Below are 18,883 nucleotides of genomic sequence, written 5' to 3' on the forward strand. Positions count from 1 at the left end.
TTTTTTAATAGCATTATTCCAGAGTTGTGTCAGTGAGAGAGGTGGACCTAGTGAGGAACCAAATGTTATATTATAGAACGTATTTGAAATGGCCTACGTGACAAATCAATATCTGAGAAATTAGGTCGGGTTACTCTGTCAGAATGTTATTTATGTAATGAGAAATACACGATTGTTCTTGTATATTCCTTATGATGACACGCCTGTCTCGGGTCCCCGTCGGTTTACGTGAAATCGCGTTGTACGCTGTGCACGCATCTTCGTGGATTTTCTGGAATGTTCGCGAGATATGCAAAGGACTAGAACGGAGAAACTGGGTCGAATTGTTACTCAGGTGTATCGAGAAACATCTAGATGATTCTTGACTTGGCGAATCGTATAAAAACCCGCCCCAGATCGGAGTTTCCCAGTTTCTGAACGAATACAAGCGACGACACATATTATACCATTCTACTATATATCGTCAGTGCTCAACTGCCAGTAGTTTCTGAGGGATTGATATATCGATATATCGATACCAAGATTGATTCTCCACTTCCCCTCGGAAGTTTGAAGAGGAAGAGACCAGCGTGTTTTAAAATGTATCCTATCTTGTTAATTTGTCTGTGTTCCTCTCAGAATATATATATATATATATATATATATATATATATATATATATATATATATGTTGATACTAGATGAGACTAGTGGAACACTAGTAGTTGTAACTCGGAGTTCCACGCTTTGTAGCGATCTTCAGACAACTCTGAGCACTCTGCGCCAAGATAGACGCCAACCTACTCTATATATATATATATATATATATATATATATATATATATATATATATATATATATATATATATATATATATATACATATACATATATATATATATATGAAACATATGAAATATATATATATATATATATATATATATATATTTATATATATATATATATATATATATATATATATATATATATATATATATATATATATATATATATATATATATATATATATATATATATATATATATATATATATATATATATATATATATATATATATATATGAAACCACAGTTTTCCAGTCTTTATTTCGGAGAAGGTGAATAATTTCTGTCTCCGTTGAGGAAGTTCGTTACGCCAGGAGTTGGTGGCTATAAAGCTGATTTGTACTGACTCTGGTAATATTTAGTCGGCGAGAAGTTAGATTTGTGCATCACTCTATTGTGGCTGGAAGTCCGTCTTCTATTTTGGAGCATCGCCGGAAAGAAGGTGACTGCTGTTTCTGGGATCGCGAGAAACTTCGTCGAGGGCCAGTGAATTTCGCGGTACAACGGACCGAGAATCGTCGTCATCAAGGTCGTGGCCGCTGAGGAATATCGCCGTTGGAAGAGACCAGCGTGCTTTAAAGTGTATCCTATCTTGTTAATTTGTCTGTGTTCCTCTCAGAATATATATATATATATATATATATATATATGTGTGTGTGTGTGTGTGTGTGTGTGTTTAATAAGAAACGGCGAAGGGGGGGGGGGGGATGGAATGGGATGGGCGAAAGCTGACATTTTTTAATAGCATTATTCCAGAGTTGTGTCAGTGAGTGTGTTGGCTTTCATCGCTTCATAACATCTGACTAAACCTTGTCGTTTTTAAAGTCTATCCGTTTCTTTCTTTAGCACATTGTTGACTGTGTGTGCGAAAGGAATATTATTTAGGCAGCATCTAAATTTGACATTGAGAACAGTGCTATCATCATAACGAGATATAAACTTGTAACTGGCCTATCCAAATTCCTGTTCTATACACGTCAAATTACACACGTCTCATACCTGATGAGAAACGCAGTATTATACTCTTTTGTCTTATTCCTTTTCCACAGTAATCAACACCTCCTTAAATTTTACTAACTCAACGTTATTAATAAACAGTAAGATGAATTGATGTCTATCTTACCTCTTCTTCTGGTAGATTGCCATCTTTGTCACAGGCCTGAAATTAAGAGAGTTAATAGGTTCATGACGTTTTGAAATTGTTTTGCAGGAAAATTAAATAACTTGAAGGCTAAGCAAACATATATATTCTGTAACAGCAATACGGGCAGTTATACACGGGCAGATATACGGGAGATGATATACGGGGAAGCTATAAGGGGCAGCTAAACGGGGGCAGTTATACGGGGAAACTAGACGTGACAGTTATAAAGAGGCTGCAACAAAAGGGTTTTTTATACGGGGGAAGTTATACCGGGAAGATATAAGATGAACTTATAAGGGGCAACTATATACTGGCAGCAATACGGGGGTAACTAAACAGGGGCAGCATAACGGGGAAGCTTTACGGGGTACTTAACGGGGGATGCAATACATGGCAGCTATGCGGGGGCAGCTAAACTTGCCCAGCTATTTAATGGCGGCAATACGGGACAGGTGTACAGGGGCATTACACGGGCAGCTATTCGGGGAAGCAAAAGGAACCAGCTATACGCGGGAAGCAATATAGGGGTATCTATACGGGTGAAGCGATACGGGAGAAGATATACGGGAAGTGGTGATCTGGAACTCATGTTGTAAAGCATGTTATATTTCACACAATCTACAACCCACCCCCACCCACCCTACACCGAACCTGGCAAAATCTATGTTGCCTTTCAAAGTTTATAATGCTGAAAGCAATCAAGTACATTTAAGCGACCAATGGTATCACAATATTGATATTAATAATTAATGTGAATGCTAAGACACAGGGCGGACTTGTTTTATAAGCAATTGGTCCTATAACGGTGAATTACATCTTACCTGAAATTTACCGGTCGACAAAATCAGACGACGATAAAAGCCAAAATTCCAAACTGTTTAAATGAAAAGAAAGAGACTATTGTAAAATATAAGTTCACACTTAATTTTTATTATTCTGGATTGAAATGGTCAACATTATATTTAGCGGATTTATGTAAACTCTCGATGATAACTTCACATCAGCTGAGTATTCAGTTTAGTTGATTACGGTCTAATCAGTTTACTAAATTATCATCTCAGTAATATATATATATATATATATATATATATATATATATATATATATATATATATATATATATATATATATATATATATATATATATATATATATATATACGTGATCATGTTATAACCATTATCTTCTTAGTAATAAAACCTACCAAGTTAGAATTGTTGTCATCTTTATATAGATTGTTGATATGGTAGATATGTTGTCGTCTATATAACAGATCAGTTGTACACTTATCCGATATAAAGCATGTGAACAACTCAAATTGAATGAATTTTGGAACCATGATAGTCGATTATTCGATGCTCATGATACGATGAACTGATCAGAGAACCACTCAACATCAGTGACTTCATCACAAATCACGAAAGCCATATTTTCAAAAATTGTTTTTAAAAAAATAACGTATTTGGAATAATTTTATTGAGTTAAATTATGGAGCTACAAGACTAAACAAACCATCGTCATAATCACGTGATCAAATTTCTGATGTACTGAGAATTTGTGAGTTGTGTAAACTATGGTTTGCCAGCCGCAACTTGAGATAAGTTTGTTTATGACTGAATAAAGAGTAAATACATTAATCTCTTTAATTGTCCTTTATAGAAGAGAAAGATATGTTTAATCTAGCATCGTGTTAGTATGACTTGACATACACAATTATAACATTGAACAATAACACTGTCCAAACTTCTAAGAAGTTTCAAAAAACCTCCGTAAAATTATGTTATTGAAATTATATATATATATATATATATATATATATATATATAATGTATTTTTTTCATTTTGTATTTGCATCCATCTCTTCTACACAACATATTAAGTTGAAAAGAAAGAAAAAGTTCGTTCCATGACACCAAAAAGGACATTTCCTTTATCAATAATGCAAACACATATAATACACATAATAACACTGTCCAAACTTCTAAGAAGTTTCAAAAAACCTCCGTAAAAGTATGTTATTGAAATTATATATATATATATATATATATATATATATATATATATATATATATATTGATACTAGATGAGACTAGTGGAACACTAGTAGTTGTAACTCGGAGTTTCACGCGTTGTAGCGATCTTCAGACAACTGGTAGCTTCAAGTTATGCTCCATGAATATATAGGATCCTCGTCGGGATTACCGGGGATTATGCGGTTGTTGGTGTATTGTTCTGCCGGTGTATTCTCTTTTGCGTCCGTTCTGTTGGTGGGTTTGTAAGACATTCTTCGGTGTTTGGCTGTCACGTTGTCATGGTTACGTTCACGTCAACAGTATTATACACCGTCCCATGAGCCTTCCCTCCGGACTTACCCGCCACTTTCTCCAATACGCGTCCTTTGCTACCATTACTGTGCTACGAAGCCAATCTCAATCCATAAGTGCCTCATCATAAGAAGTTTTTTATTTTTTCCGTCCGCCGCCTTAGGCTGGAGACAAATTTTCTCTGGTAAGTGAAGTTTTGCTCGATTTTTCATTGTTCAAGAAGCCATTTAGATCCAATAGGGAGGGGCTGTTTTGCCACTATGGCAACCCCTAACCCACCTTTAACTGACCCCCTTGATGACAACCTTAACCTCTTTGACTTCGATATAAATGACTGGATCCCCGTTCAAAACAGTAGGAAAAGACAACGCCTTAATTCCGTTGAGGTAAACCCATCCCCAAACTCCAAGACAGCCTCCAAAAAATCAGCCCAATCAATCATCGTCTCAGGTATCCTCCCAGAAATATCAAATAACCCAATAACCATAGCTAAACTAATCAATGAAGAGAAACCGAACGCCATGATATCAAACATAAACCGTCTCCGCAGTAACGACATACTAATTACCCCCCATGACCCTAAATCGGCAAATATTCTCCTTCAACCATGGACACAAACAACTAAATTAGGCAACCCCAAACCAAGAATCCCCCAAAAAACAAGACAAAGAAACTTCTCAGTAGTTGCCTGTGGCATAAACCCGGATATCCAAATCAAAGACATTGAAGAGGAACTAAAAGAACAAGAATACTCACCAACCCAAACAAAAAGATTAACCAGCCGAGCTACAAATAACCCCACCTGGAAGGTAAAAATAACTTTCGAAGATAAAGAACAACAACAAACACTCATCAAACATGGCCTTTACCTAGGATACTCCAAACACAAAACTGAGGAATATAACGAACCCCCCCCCCCCCAAAATCACCCAATGCTTCAAGTGCCAGCTCTTTGGGCACACTAATCACACCTGCAAAAATCAAACTAGATGCCTTAGATGTGGCGAAAACCACCGGGTCAAAGACTGCCCAGAACAAAAAGAAAATACGAAATGCGCAAATTGCTCAGGGACTCATGCCGCCCTATACAAAGGCTGCCCCAAATTCAAAGAAGCCAAAACAGAAGCAATTAACAAACAAGTACAGAGAACCTATGCAAATGTTACCAAAGCTGCCCCTAAAATCGAAGTTACAAACAAAATCGCAACCGAAGAAAAACTTAATATCACAACATTTGTAATTGAATTAGTTCAATATACCTTTCAAAAAGCCAACATCACTATTAAACCTGAAGACCTTGCCAGCTATTCCACCGTTCTAGCATTAAAACACCTCAACTTAAATATCCCGAAAACTTTAATTATGGAACGTCTCCATCAACCTTCAATATTTAGCCCTCCTCAATCACCAAAATGACAAACAACCTCCCTCCTTCGATTAAGTTCCTCCACCTAAACATAAACAGCATCCTTCCAAAACTAAGTCTCCTACTAAGTTTAATTGCCAACCACTCCCCGGATGTCATTTCGCTAAATGAAACTAAACTAAACTCAAAATCCCACCTGAACATCCCAGGTTACCAAATTTTTAGAAACGATATCTCCCGCTCTAGAGGAGGAGTACTTATAGCTGTAAAAATAATCTCAATGCCACTCTCCTCTCCAACCCAACTCAAACAAATAATCAAATAATTGAAATCGTACTCGAAAGAGACAATAAGCCTCTCCACATTATTAGCTATTATAGTCCCCCAAGAGAGCTCATATCAACTGATATAATAAAAAAATGCTCTAACAAAAATACAATTCTACTAGGAGATCTAAACGCCCACCACATCATTTTTGGCAGCTCCAAAATAACTGAAAAGGGCATATCCCTCTTAGAATTGTGTGATAAACACAACTTAACTATAATAAACCAAAATACCAAAACTAGGATAAACCCAATAAACAATAATACTGAACTACTGGACTACGCCATAACCTCAAACCACCTCGCAACTAAAACTCATTCAACTCAAATCCTAGAAGATAACCTAATTAGTGACCATCTTCCACTCCTCTTTGAGCTAGACTTAAACCTAAATCGCATTCAAAATAACAATTTAACATATAACTACAATAAAACAGACTGGACAACATTTAAAGAGGAACTTGTAACATATAACACTATCCCCATTTACAAAAACCACAACAACGAGCTAAATTATATTGACAACTACTGTGACAGCATTGCCCAACATATCTTCAATACCTTCAAAAAACACTGTCCGTTAAAAACAAAACAAAACAAAAATCGAAAACTAAATAGGAATATTCTTACACTAATTAAACTCAGACGCCGCCTTCGCAGAACCTATATGATCTCTCGAGATCCAACTCTAAAAACCCAAATTAACCAACTTAAAAAACAAATAAATAGACAAATTTTGGCGGACGACCCAAAACGAGTCCAAAACAAATGCGAATCGATCATTAATGACAAAAACCCAAAACACTTTTGGAAAAACTTAAAAAATATCATAAATCCCATTTTAACCCCAAACACTGGTAATTCAGACCAAGGCATTAGAGATGGTGCAGGTAACCTGATCACAAATACACAAGATCAAATTAAGCTAATTGAATCACACTTTAAAAATATTTTTAATATCTTTGATGGCCCCGCTTACGATAACAATTTCAAACAAGAAATAGACCAAACAATTAGCAGAAATGCAATTAGCTTTACCCCCAACCCCTCAGGATATCTCAACGATAACATCCCCCTACTAAAAAAAATAGACTTAAACGATTGGTATAGCGCCACAAAAAAATGCAAAAATACCTCCTCCCCTGGTCTTGACAATATTAATTACCTAATGCTTACAAAATCCCCACCAATTTTCATCAACTCTCATATTATCCCTCTTTTTAACGACTTACTTAGACTGGGCTATTTCCCAACCCCGTGGAAATACGCAAAAATGATTCTAATACCTAAACCAAATAAAGACCGTACCAAAATACAAAACTACCGCCCAATTAGCCTCCTCCCAGCCCTTGGCAAAATTTTTGAAAGAATAATAGATAACCGCACTAGAACTCACTTAGAACTAAATGATCATTTCTCCCCATCTCAATCAGGTTCCCGTACACACAAATCTACCTTAAATCAAATTTTTCGTCTTTCCGAAGAAATCCGAATCGGCTTCATTAAAAAACATTATACCACTGCCCTCTTCCTCGATGCCGAAAAAGCATTTGACAAAACCTGGCACAACGGCATAAGAATTAAGCTACTAAACTATAATCTTCCCTCCAATTACACCAGACTTCTTTCTTCTTTCCTTAATGATCGCAACACAAAAATTTACTACAAAAACCATCATTCAAACCCTATTCCACTTCGTGCAGGCACCCCTCAGGGCGCTGTTCTCAGTCCCCTCCTCTACACCCTGTTTGTAAATGATCTAAACATCCCCCCTCTCTCAAACTGCAACTATAGTCAGTACTCTGACGATATAGCCATCTGGAGCACCAGTAAAAATATTCATATAACGGAACTAAATCTCAAAAAAGCAATTACACATCTCGAAAACTGGTGCTCAATGTGGAGAATAAAAATAAACCCCTCAAAATCTAACTTAGTCAATTTCTCCTTTAAAAACTCAAAACTCCGTAACCATACTTCCAAAATTAACCTGTTCAACTCCCCAATCACTGCCTCTCCCAATGCAACCTTCCTTGGTATCACTTTTGATAATAAACTATCCTTTAACCTACACTGTACTAGAACCGCAGGCCGCTGCTGGTCCCACCTTAAATACATCCAAATCCTCTCACATAAGTATAATTTCCCTGCGAAAACCACTATCCAAATCTACAATTCCAAAATAAAACCAATTCTCAGTTACGGAAGCATCTCTCTGCTTACCATCTCAGACTCCAATAAACAAATCCTATATATATATATATATATATATATATGTATATATATATATATATATATATATATATATATATATATGTATATGTATATATATGTATATATATATATATATATATATATATGTATATATATATATGTATATATATATGTATATGTATATGTATATGTATATATATATATATATATATATTTATATATATATCTATATATATGTATATATATACATATAAATATATATATATATATATATATATATACATATACATATACATATATATATATACATATATATATACATATATATATATATATATATATATATATATATATATATATATATATATATATATATATATATATATATATATATATATATATATATATATAAGACATTTAATCAATCAATGAAAACATTTATGGTCCTTTATTGTATTTAGGCGTTGACCAATGAATAATACTACTTGAATTTTATCTACTCTGAATAACTTTCTTGACTACTACTTCTAGGATCATTATTTACTATAATTAACACAGTAAGCTGCCTGACTAAATAATGTTTAATCTTTCTCTATGACATTTTAGCATCTAAGCTAAAACAAAACAAACCTATCAAGTAAAAACCTCAACAGATGACACGAGTTCAATGGAATAAATTATACATCGTTAATTCATTAAGTAATACCGATGTAAAACTGTACCGAATCGATAAAAAGTATGTATATGGATGGCTTGAAAATGAAACTAATACTCATCAGATAAAAAATCAAGCCTATTTTAGCACCTTTTATTCTGAATTATTCAGAATTACAGGCCAAAATGTACATTCTTTTTTTATGGTTTGTTATCAAATGGTGTGATGCGTTTTCCCTTGTAGGTGTTTAATGTTTTGAAATATTTTTACAAACTTTGACAAAAACTTGTACAGAACGTGTCTCAAAGCCTAAGCAGGGGTCGAGGGGCTAAAGTCAACATGTTTACATCTGCTGCTGCGTTTACAGATATGTTTCGTTTTCTTAAAGAAATGTTTAATCACAGAAGATATATATATATTTATGATAAATCAATTCTCTTCGGATTGCAGTGTAAGGCGCCGGTGAGTTGATAAGGGGGGGGGGGGGGGACAGAGGGTTGCCTCGGTTAAGCTGCTGCTTATTTATTAACCTTATGTTATCCAAATCTGGGAAATGCAGACATAAAGGAGTAACAGACAGGCTGATTGTGTTTAATAATCTTCGTTATTGTATTATAACTCTTACTCTCTTAAGTGTACGACCATCGACCGACTTGGCTTCAAGTTGAGACAGAGTTTTTTTTCTCCGGGGCGCAGTGTGACGGCACCCCTGTTCGTATGCCTATGAGGTCGTTTTCTCAATTTATAATAGGAAAATTCTATTTTCCTGTTTGCAAATACAGTTTTATTGTAAGCAAAGATCTCTTTCAGTATCATATTATTCACACTAGGCGGCCACTCTTTACTTTACAGTTTACAACAGATGTACATATGAAAAGGAACATATATAATACATATATATATATATATATATATATATATATATATATATATATATATATATATATATATATATATATATATATATATATATATATATATTTATACATGACAATGACAACTATGTGAAACGAGATTAATTTGTGCCCGTTCTATTCAAGGCAAATCATTCATGGACGCTTATGCTCTCCAAAATACGTGTACATTTTTCACTTTTCAAGCGCCTATCGAGGGGTTATGCCCTCCTCCCACCTTCCGTATTTGCATTTCAAACTAACGCTAACATTTCAAAGTAGTTAAAGCACAACGTGTATTTATACTTTTATATTATACATGATATATGAGTCAAACTATGCTTAACAAGGTATTCTCTGAAATCTAAAGATTCCCTTTTCATGGGGGAGGATCTCGCCCCCACATACCATGTACAAAACAGAACGAGTGTCATATCTTTGCCTTATGTAAGTCTTTGGTATTATCATATTGAGCGAATGTTATTTCGAGTACGGTATATCTAGTCCCGACGGTTCTTTTACATTTTTTTATCTGTCTTGCTTTCTCTTATTTTTTAAACACTTTGCAGCTCTTATTTTAATTTTAATAACCAAGCTATTGGTATTGCATGGCAAATGTATACATTTGTTTCATTTTCTTAAACTTATTTGTTCTTGTTTAATTTGTTTTGTCTCGTCATTGTGCACGGCCAGTGATATCCTCTGATACAAATGTTGCTTTAGTTAAATATATTCGGAGACTGCGGTTTACAAAGGAATCACGGGCGAGAACTAACATAATACGGTAGGCTTTCTCCACAATTGCAAATATCCCTAATCCTGAGTTCCAAGAGTTTCCTTGTTGTAGTACGAATAATTAACATATAACGTTGTAAAAGTAACTAAACTTAGGACTGTGTCAAGCTTTGTGTAGATTTTGTTTGTTTGGACAAGAATTAAGTTAGCCTCTGCGGATTTATTAAGCAATTTAGATTAAAAGAATGTTTTCTGCGGGTGTTTGTATGTGTGTGTGTTTGCCGGGAGGGGGGAGGGGGGCGGCTCGAACAACGAGGGGTATCGGAAAATGTACTTTCATTGGAAGGGCAAAGCACGACATTACTTCAAAGCCCCCCCCCCCCAAAAAAAAAACCCGTAAACAATCATTGTCGCAGTGTAATTGCGTTGCCCAAAGTGTATGATACTACTTTCTTTGGTAAAGATATTTAAAGCATCACTTGATGTGATGGCTACTCACAAAATTATCTGATAGGCCAGTGATCTCAAAAGAGCGAAATGAAAGGAATCTAACTTAAATCTTAAATCAACCAAGCTTAGCATATTAAGTGTTGTTATATTTATTTTATTCGGTTCGTTGTTTACCATCACAAGACTCTGTCTTGGTTTTCTCCGTCATACACTATTGCAATCATATGTTGCTGATTCATCACTCTCTTGACTGTGAATCGACAACAATCAACAAGTCTACAGACACTCACAAAATTGGTAAAACCTTTTAAATAAATGTAAGAAAGTTGAAATGTGACTATTATGACGTCATTGTGACCATACCTCTCACATTTCTGTCCTTCAAGGATGATGGAATGGATTCTTCCGAAATATTGGCTGGTGGATCGTACAACACAAACCTATGGATGGAAGTAATTAAATCATCGTGTTAGATTAAATGACGCAGAGTAATATCTTCCTAGTCAGGTTCAGTGTTTACCAAATTAATGAAGATAAACAAAGCAAACAACAATAACAAGGAAATAAATCACATCTGATTGATCAGTCTGATCAGAATTAATTGTAATCACAAATCTGTGTTTCAAAGATTCCGCGAAAATAAATCAGAATGAACATATCAATGTAGGTAATAATGATGATAGTTTGAACTGCTGTAAGAGCAATTGTTTGTGATTTAAAGTAATTTTAAAATTTATTGCCGTCCACATTATCATAAGTAGGCTCATTCGTTTATATAATTAAGTTAACAATTCATTTTAAGTTGTTTACACCTGTAGAAATACAACATTGTACACCACAAACTGTCTTTAAGATTCCTTACTACAACAAGTTGAGTTTGGCGAGCAAGAAATGAAATTATCTGGATTAACCGGTAACATATACTGGTAGTGTGTATTAGCCAATTAATACATTCTAGCTCAGTATCGTCTTAACCTTATACCTGTATTGCACAACCCTATGCAGAACACTACTCCGGCAAATGGAAAGAAAATATATAGGGTACGTGCCTCGTATCTTATTTATAATAATAATAATAATAAAAAGTAAAATTTATATAGCGCATAATCAGCAGAGCTGATAAAAAGCGCTTTACAAATGTAAAACGTAAAAACAAATTGTAACAAAACCAAAATATTAAATATATAGAACCAATAAGGCAAACAAATGTAAAAGCCAAAAGCAACAATATAAAAAAAACACACCCGTACCACACGATACAAGAAACTAAAACGCATATAGTCCAAAACAATTTCAGAAGTATTTAAATAGTAAAACAGATAAAATCATAGTCTTTGTTTAAATATAAATGTGTATGAGAAACTATAGTACAGTAAGACAAATATTTTAATAGCCTTAAACATATAGTATTATAATACACACCCAATACTAAACGAAAATAAAATAGAACCCTAAACGTGGTAAATAAATAATTAAAACATGCAATTAAAAAAAGGTTAAGAAGTAATTAAGTAGTTCCAAACTTAGTATCTATGTGTAATAAGTTAAAAGTTATAGATAAAAAGTTAAAACACAGTCTATTACACAGCAAAAGCGAATCTAAAATAATATGTTTTCAAAGCAGTTTTAAAAGTGGTAAGAGAACTGCATACAAGCACAGAGTTCGGCAAGGCGTTCCATAATCTGAGAGCGCTGACTGAGAAGGCTCTGTCGCCGGTCTTGCATATTGTTCTCTTCTCCTTGAGCAATTCCTGTGATGATGTCCGTAGGGTTCTGCTGGGTTTGTACGGTGTATTCAAGACGGGTAGTAGGGGGCGAGACCGTGCAGAGCTTTGTAGGTGAGTAGGTTTATTTGAAACTTCACTCGAAAATCTATTGGTAGCCAATGCAGTGATTCCAGTAGTGGTGGTGTGACATGGTTTCTTTTCCTTTTCTTACATACTTTACGGGCAGCATTTTTTTAAACCATTTCCAGCTTTCGATTTGGGGAGTCCAAACAGCAGGCTATTTACATAATCTAGTCGGGACGTGATGATAGCGTTGACCAATGTAGCAGTGGCATCACGAGTCAGGAATGGGCGGATATGTGATATCTGTCGGAGGTGCGAGTAGCACGTCCTAACAACACTGTTAATATGGGGGATCATGCCTAATTCTGAGTCTAAAACATCTCCTATGTTACGGGCTGATACACTTGCAGCAATCTTTGTAGTTCCTGTCGTAATGTTTGTGATGTGTGACAGAAGCTTCTTTGTACTTCTGTTACAGATAATTATAAATTCGGTTTTAGTATCATTCAATTTTAGATGGTTGTCTGCCATCCATTCTCGTATTTCAGAGATCGCACTCTCCAGTCGACGTAGCACAGTATCAGCATTCTTTGGATCACAGGAAACATATAACTGTTAGCATAATACACCTTTATTTATAGAACTGTTACATTTTTGGTTTTCGTATAAAAGCTTTTTCTTTACAATTGTATTTTTGTATCTAGTTTTTTGACTGATGGGAAGAGGCGCTTTGGAATCTTGCATTAATCTTGTATACTATATAACGGCTACAGCTGACATAACAAAGTAATGTACACATGTAGGCTATATCATGGGAATATTGTTGAAGTCTAACCGTTCTTGTGTAAACCTCTATGCTGCTACAGCATTGACAATGATTAACTTAAGTTTATATTTTTCATAAAAAGGGGTCTCCCCGTTTAGATCACCCTAATGAAAGCAGTGTGATGTGACAAACAATAAAGTAAATCAAGTAAAGTTGAAGGTGTACAGTCTTGTATGAGGCTAATGCCTCCTCACACGACTTTACAACTTAACCCCTGGTCATTGGTAACTTGTCACACCCACACACCAAAGTGTGCACAATTCAATCAATCTCTCCTGGGGCACCACAGTGCACCACAACCACGTGTCCCCCGGGGGACTTCCCATAGGGTGCAGCCACAAACCGGCGCACGCAACTATATTTACAAGTTACCTCGCAGGTCCCCATTTATACACCTGGGTGAAGAGAGGCAATGGAGATAAAGCGCCTTGCCCAAGGACACAACGCAATGATCTTGCCAGGGCTCGAACCTGTAATCCTTAGATGCACAATGACACATGCTGTCCTGAAATGAACAGGCTTATTGTACTAAATGTGATAGATACATCAGCATACTAAATATTACATATGTCCTTGTTTAAACATTGTGTAAAACATGGTTCTCACAATTTGACCCCTGTTGAATTCAAACGACAATTGACCTCCGCCCACAATATTAGGCTTTTGTGTAGAGACAGGTAAGAGGGGAGTGAAGGAAATCTTTTGAGTTTGTTGTTTCAAATGAACTTTGACCTCCATAAAAAGCAATAATAGGCTCCGAAGTTAAATTTGATATCATACATGTACAAACCAAATAGTAGATTTGCCCAAGGTAACCTTCTTGCTATATCATGCTTACAGGGCTTTCGCATTGACCTGTTGACTCCAAATGACCTTTGAAGTTAACTAAAAGCAGTATTAGGCCCTCTGAAATTTGATATGGTTCATCTACAAACAAAATATGAGATCTGTTCTTGCTTCCTTCATACAATATCATATTTACGAGGATTTCATTATTAGACTTTTGACCTTTACCAAAAACAATAGGCGTCTTTTTCTCAATGTGTCACTTCTTCACACCAAATGTGAGGTATACTCAAGCTTCCATTTGTGCTTACAAGGTTCCCACAATTTGACCCTTGGTGAAACCGATGACCTTTGACCTATTTGTACTCAATGTGGTACATTTACATACTAAATATGAGATCTGTCCAACCTTCCCTTCTTAAGATATCGTGTTTACCAGCTGAGCGTCACAAACGCAAACCTACACGCCCGCGCGCACATGCATACGCCATCATGGCTGCAAAGGTTATCATCGAAATAAAAAAAAATAAGTTCTTCGACACTTAACACAAGGACAAATGACGAGGCTTTCCCCCTCACACCAATGATGCTGGTCACATGTTTGGTTGAAATATCTGTAAAGTTATATCTTAATGACGTCAATGTGTATTACCGTGACGGCGTTAGTATCAAACTTGGAAGCCAAACACAATTTCGGTAAGAAGTTTATCATAACGTGTTGGTTTGATATTTTCATTGTTCAAAGTAAAAATTGATAACGCCATTGTTTCAATGACGGTGCAATCCCTTCGAAACATCTTATGTTTACAGTACAATGTTTGTATAGGGTATGGATTTCGATTCCGCGCATTTCTAATCAGTAGGTCTACAAAGCTTAGCAGGATTTAAAGTTCATTCTTAATAAACAATAATTATCAAATGAAACACTTTTTCAAATAAATTCGTTATTATGATCGAAAATAAAATAATGTATTACTTTGTGGGGGCAAACATTACATGTTTAAATAATACCTTTTAATAATTAGTGTATTTGTGTTGCTTAGTGCTGTACGATATTTGATATTTCTTCCGAGATACACTAATTTGGTACAATCTCCTTAATTTCGATTGGGTACCAATGAACAGGCGTGTATCCATATATATATATATATATATATATATATATATATATATATATATATATATATATATATATATATATATATATATATATATATATATATATATATATATATATATATATATATATATATATATATATATATATATATATATATATATATATATATATATATATATATATATATATATATATATATATAGATATATATATATATATATATTATATATATATATATATATATAGATATATATATATATAGATATATATAGATATATATATAGATATATATATATAGATATGTAAAGAAGGGAGAGGATGGCGATGGGAGGGGGATGGCGAAGGGAGGGGATGGCAAAGGGAGGGGATGGCAAAGGGAGGTTAATGGCGAAGGGAGGGTGTGGCAAAGGGAGGGGGATTACGAAGGTAAAGGATGGTGAAGGGAGGAGGGTGGCGACGGGTGGGGGTAGCGAAGGTAGTGAGAGTATGGTGGCGGGTAAAGGGTCATGTGTCTGAAAGGGGAATGGAGCAGAGGGGCTAGACTGAACTTACTGTGAGTGGGGTAAAGTATAAGTCTGGATAGGGAATATATACTGTGTTAATTTTTTTTGATATTTTTTTTATAGTCAGACCAAACAAAACTCCCAAAGTGTATTACTTCCATTGATATTTTTGCCCCGATTTCATTTATTACAGGAATGGCTGTTTTGGATTCATTTTTATGTAACTACAAAATATTATTTTTTCGAGTGTCGGGTAAAGTAGGGGAGAGCGGGATGAGGCAGGGAGGGTGAGATTTAAATATATATTATTAGTAACACATTGGTTGTAAGTTTACTATGTCACAGATTACACCCAATTGTAAATGGTAAGGTCAGGAATGAGAAACTCTGTACGAGGCTTGATCTGTAGGACCAATGAAGGCCAGAAGAGTAGCAGTTTTTTTTTAAATAAAAATATTCAGTTTGTCTGGCTATGAATAATTTATGACGTTATGTAACCAATGATTCCTGAGTCTTGTCTGACAAAAGAAATTTATTAAAGTACTAGCGAGGTTTTCGTCTCTGTCTATAAAACTACAATATAGTTTTAATATGCCTATATGTAGGAAACAATGGACATGCAGAAACAAAGAAAACACAAGTAATTGATATTGGAGCTGGAGATAATAAAAACAAACCACTAGGTGACAGGACAAAAGGGGGGTGATAAAGGGCTAGGGTAAACATGAATTAAAATGAAGAGAAAGTGCAAAGAACCAATAGGGTGTTGATGGTGTGTAATGGACTAGTAATGGGAGGTGTCAGGAATGTGTTAAGCGAAGGCGTTGTTCGAATGATCTATGAGTGAAAGGGCAGGGATGGGTGGGGGGTCAACAACAATACAGATTTTATGATCGCTACAAGTATGAGGTAAAATTAAGTACGATTATTAACATTTAAACAACGGGAATGTTGTAATGATTTCTTTTTAATTGAATTTAAGCGTTTAAAAAAAGTGAATTTCACCATGTCTCAACTTTGTGTTACTTATTCTTGAAAATAATGAGTGAAATAAATACCAATACTGCATTGACATTACATTGTATTTCAAAATACGTTGTTGTATTTCTGAGTGGATCACACTTTGATCGCTCAAATTTATGAGATGCAGATTTGTTTTAAATGATTTTTATTGTAATAATATAAGTACAATTGAACTTTATAAATAACTTTGTTCATATATTTTTTTTATTCCTTTTTTTATTTATTAACTTATTTTCAGTAACTCATTTTGAAAATGCAACAACTGATACTATTTTATCAGTTGCTTATTTTGTATAAATTTCAGTTTTGCTAGAGTATTATAATGTGATCATTATTTCTTGGGGATTTTTTTGCTATTTTGCATCGCCATTATTTGTCTAATTTTATAATTATAATGTTAAAACATGTCTAAATAACATGTTCATAACTTTTTTTTATGGGGGTGGGGGGGGGGGAGTTTCACATTCAAAAGCAATATTTATTACTTGTAAAACTTTATACATATATTTTAGAATATTTTTATACTCACCAGAATTATTAAAATCCACCTACCTTGTGTATATAACTCTTTTTTATCCTTATAGACATTCCTGTCCTTCTAAAATATATTTCTTTAGTTACAATTTAAAAATAAACTAACAAAGAACGTTTTTAATAGCCCCAACACACTCCTCCACCCCCTCTTACCAACACCTTCTTAAAATATTCCCTATTAATCCTTTATATTTTGTTTTATTTAGCATAACATCCTACAAAATTCCTTTCATGATAACCTAACTACTGAAATAAATCCAACTAAACTAATTAAATCTAATCCTTGACATCAAAATACAGCAGACTTTACATTTTCTATTGTTAGTTTAATATTGCCAACTTTTATTAAATGAATTGATTCCCTGTTTAACTGTTATGGTAATTCTAACATCTACACCGGAATACTTACTTCAGCTCCTCCAAGCTTGTACAACGTGAGGAGTAAGACAAGATGGCAGCCCACTCTTCATTAGTTAGCTTCCTGTCGTAGTCATGGATCACCAGCTTCTGGAGAGAACTCAGGACAGAGAGAGAGAGACCAGACTGAAGGATAAGGTTCAGACCAGACTCATCAGCTCTAGGAGAGCAGCCTCTTAGTACCACATGGGAGATAGGAATCTAGAATGAAAGAAAAGAGATAACGATAATAAGAGTAAATAGAGATAAATATATTGGATTTGGCTTGAATTGGAATAATTATTATCATATCAAAAACATAATATAAATTAAAAAATAACAAGTGAGGAAAGTAAAGCGATAAACTAGGAATTTAGGTCGTGTTTATTTAAAGATAGGAATAACTTAATGGGACAGAAATAAGGGATTGCATTTAAGGGGAAATAAATGGAATAGATTAGAGGAAAATAAATTAGTAATGTAGGTTTAAAGGATTTGCTTTATTGTTTTACGATTACATAAATAATTATACGTTTGATAGCTAGTAAGGTAAATAAATAGAAAAGTTTGATTCAAATGAACATAGTGAAGCAATTTTATTGATTAATTATTAGAAAACTAATGTAAACGACGGTATGAGAAGGCTACAAAAATCATATAGTCAAACATTGAGATTATTCTATCTTCTAAAGAAAACTATTGATCAAAAGTATTTCTTTGTGTTTTAATTTATAACTTTCAGAAGTAAAATGTAGTTTAACGTTTTTTATTAGTCACTCATGTAATAGGAATAATGAAACGGAACCATTACCTCAACTAATGAAAGGGTTTTATAAAATTTAAGGAATTTTGGGAATAATTATGTTTAAAGAAATAAGTTTTTTACTGATAAGTAAGATGCAATTTAGAGATCAGATGTAGATCGAATTCATGCTTAAAGCAAGAAATGTTGTTGAGGCTTAAAGTAAAATTTTA

The 18,883-nt window shown here is 34.3% G+C and overlaps 1 long non-coding RNA gene across 1 annotated transcript; it reads right to left on the reverse strand.

Moving 5' to 3' along the window:
- Positions 1-1,926: 1,926 nt before the first annotated feature.
- LOC139982691 (uncharacterized) lies at positions 1,927-18,064 on the reverse strand. The gene is made up of 4 exons (XR_011798244.1): positions 17,922-18,064; positions 11,294-11,370; positions 2,789-2,841; positions 1,927-1,982 (listed from the first exon to the last, which is right to left on the reverse strand). It is a non-coding gene; the product is annotated as an uncharacterized lncRNA (long non-coding RNA).
- Positions 18,065-18,883: the final 819 nt, after the last annotated feature.

Source organism: Apostichopus japonicus, chromosome 16 (genome assembly GCF_037975245.1).
Source record: "Apostichopus japonicus isolate 1M-3 chromosome 16, ASM3797524v1, whole genome shotgun sequence".
Taxonomy (NCBI): Eukaryota; Metazoa; Echinodermata; class Holothuroidea; order Aspidochirotida; family Stichopodidae; genus Apostichopus; species Apostichopus japonicus.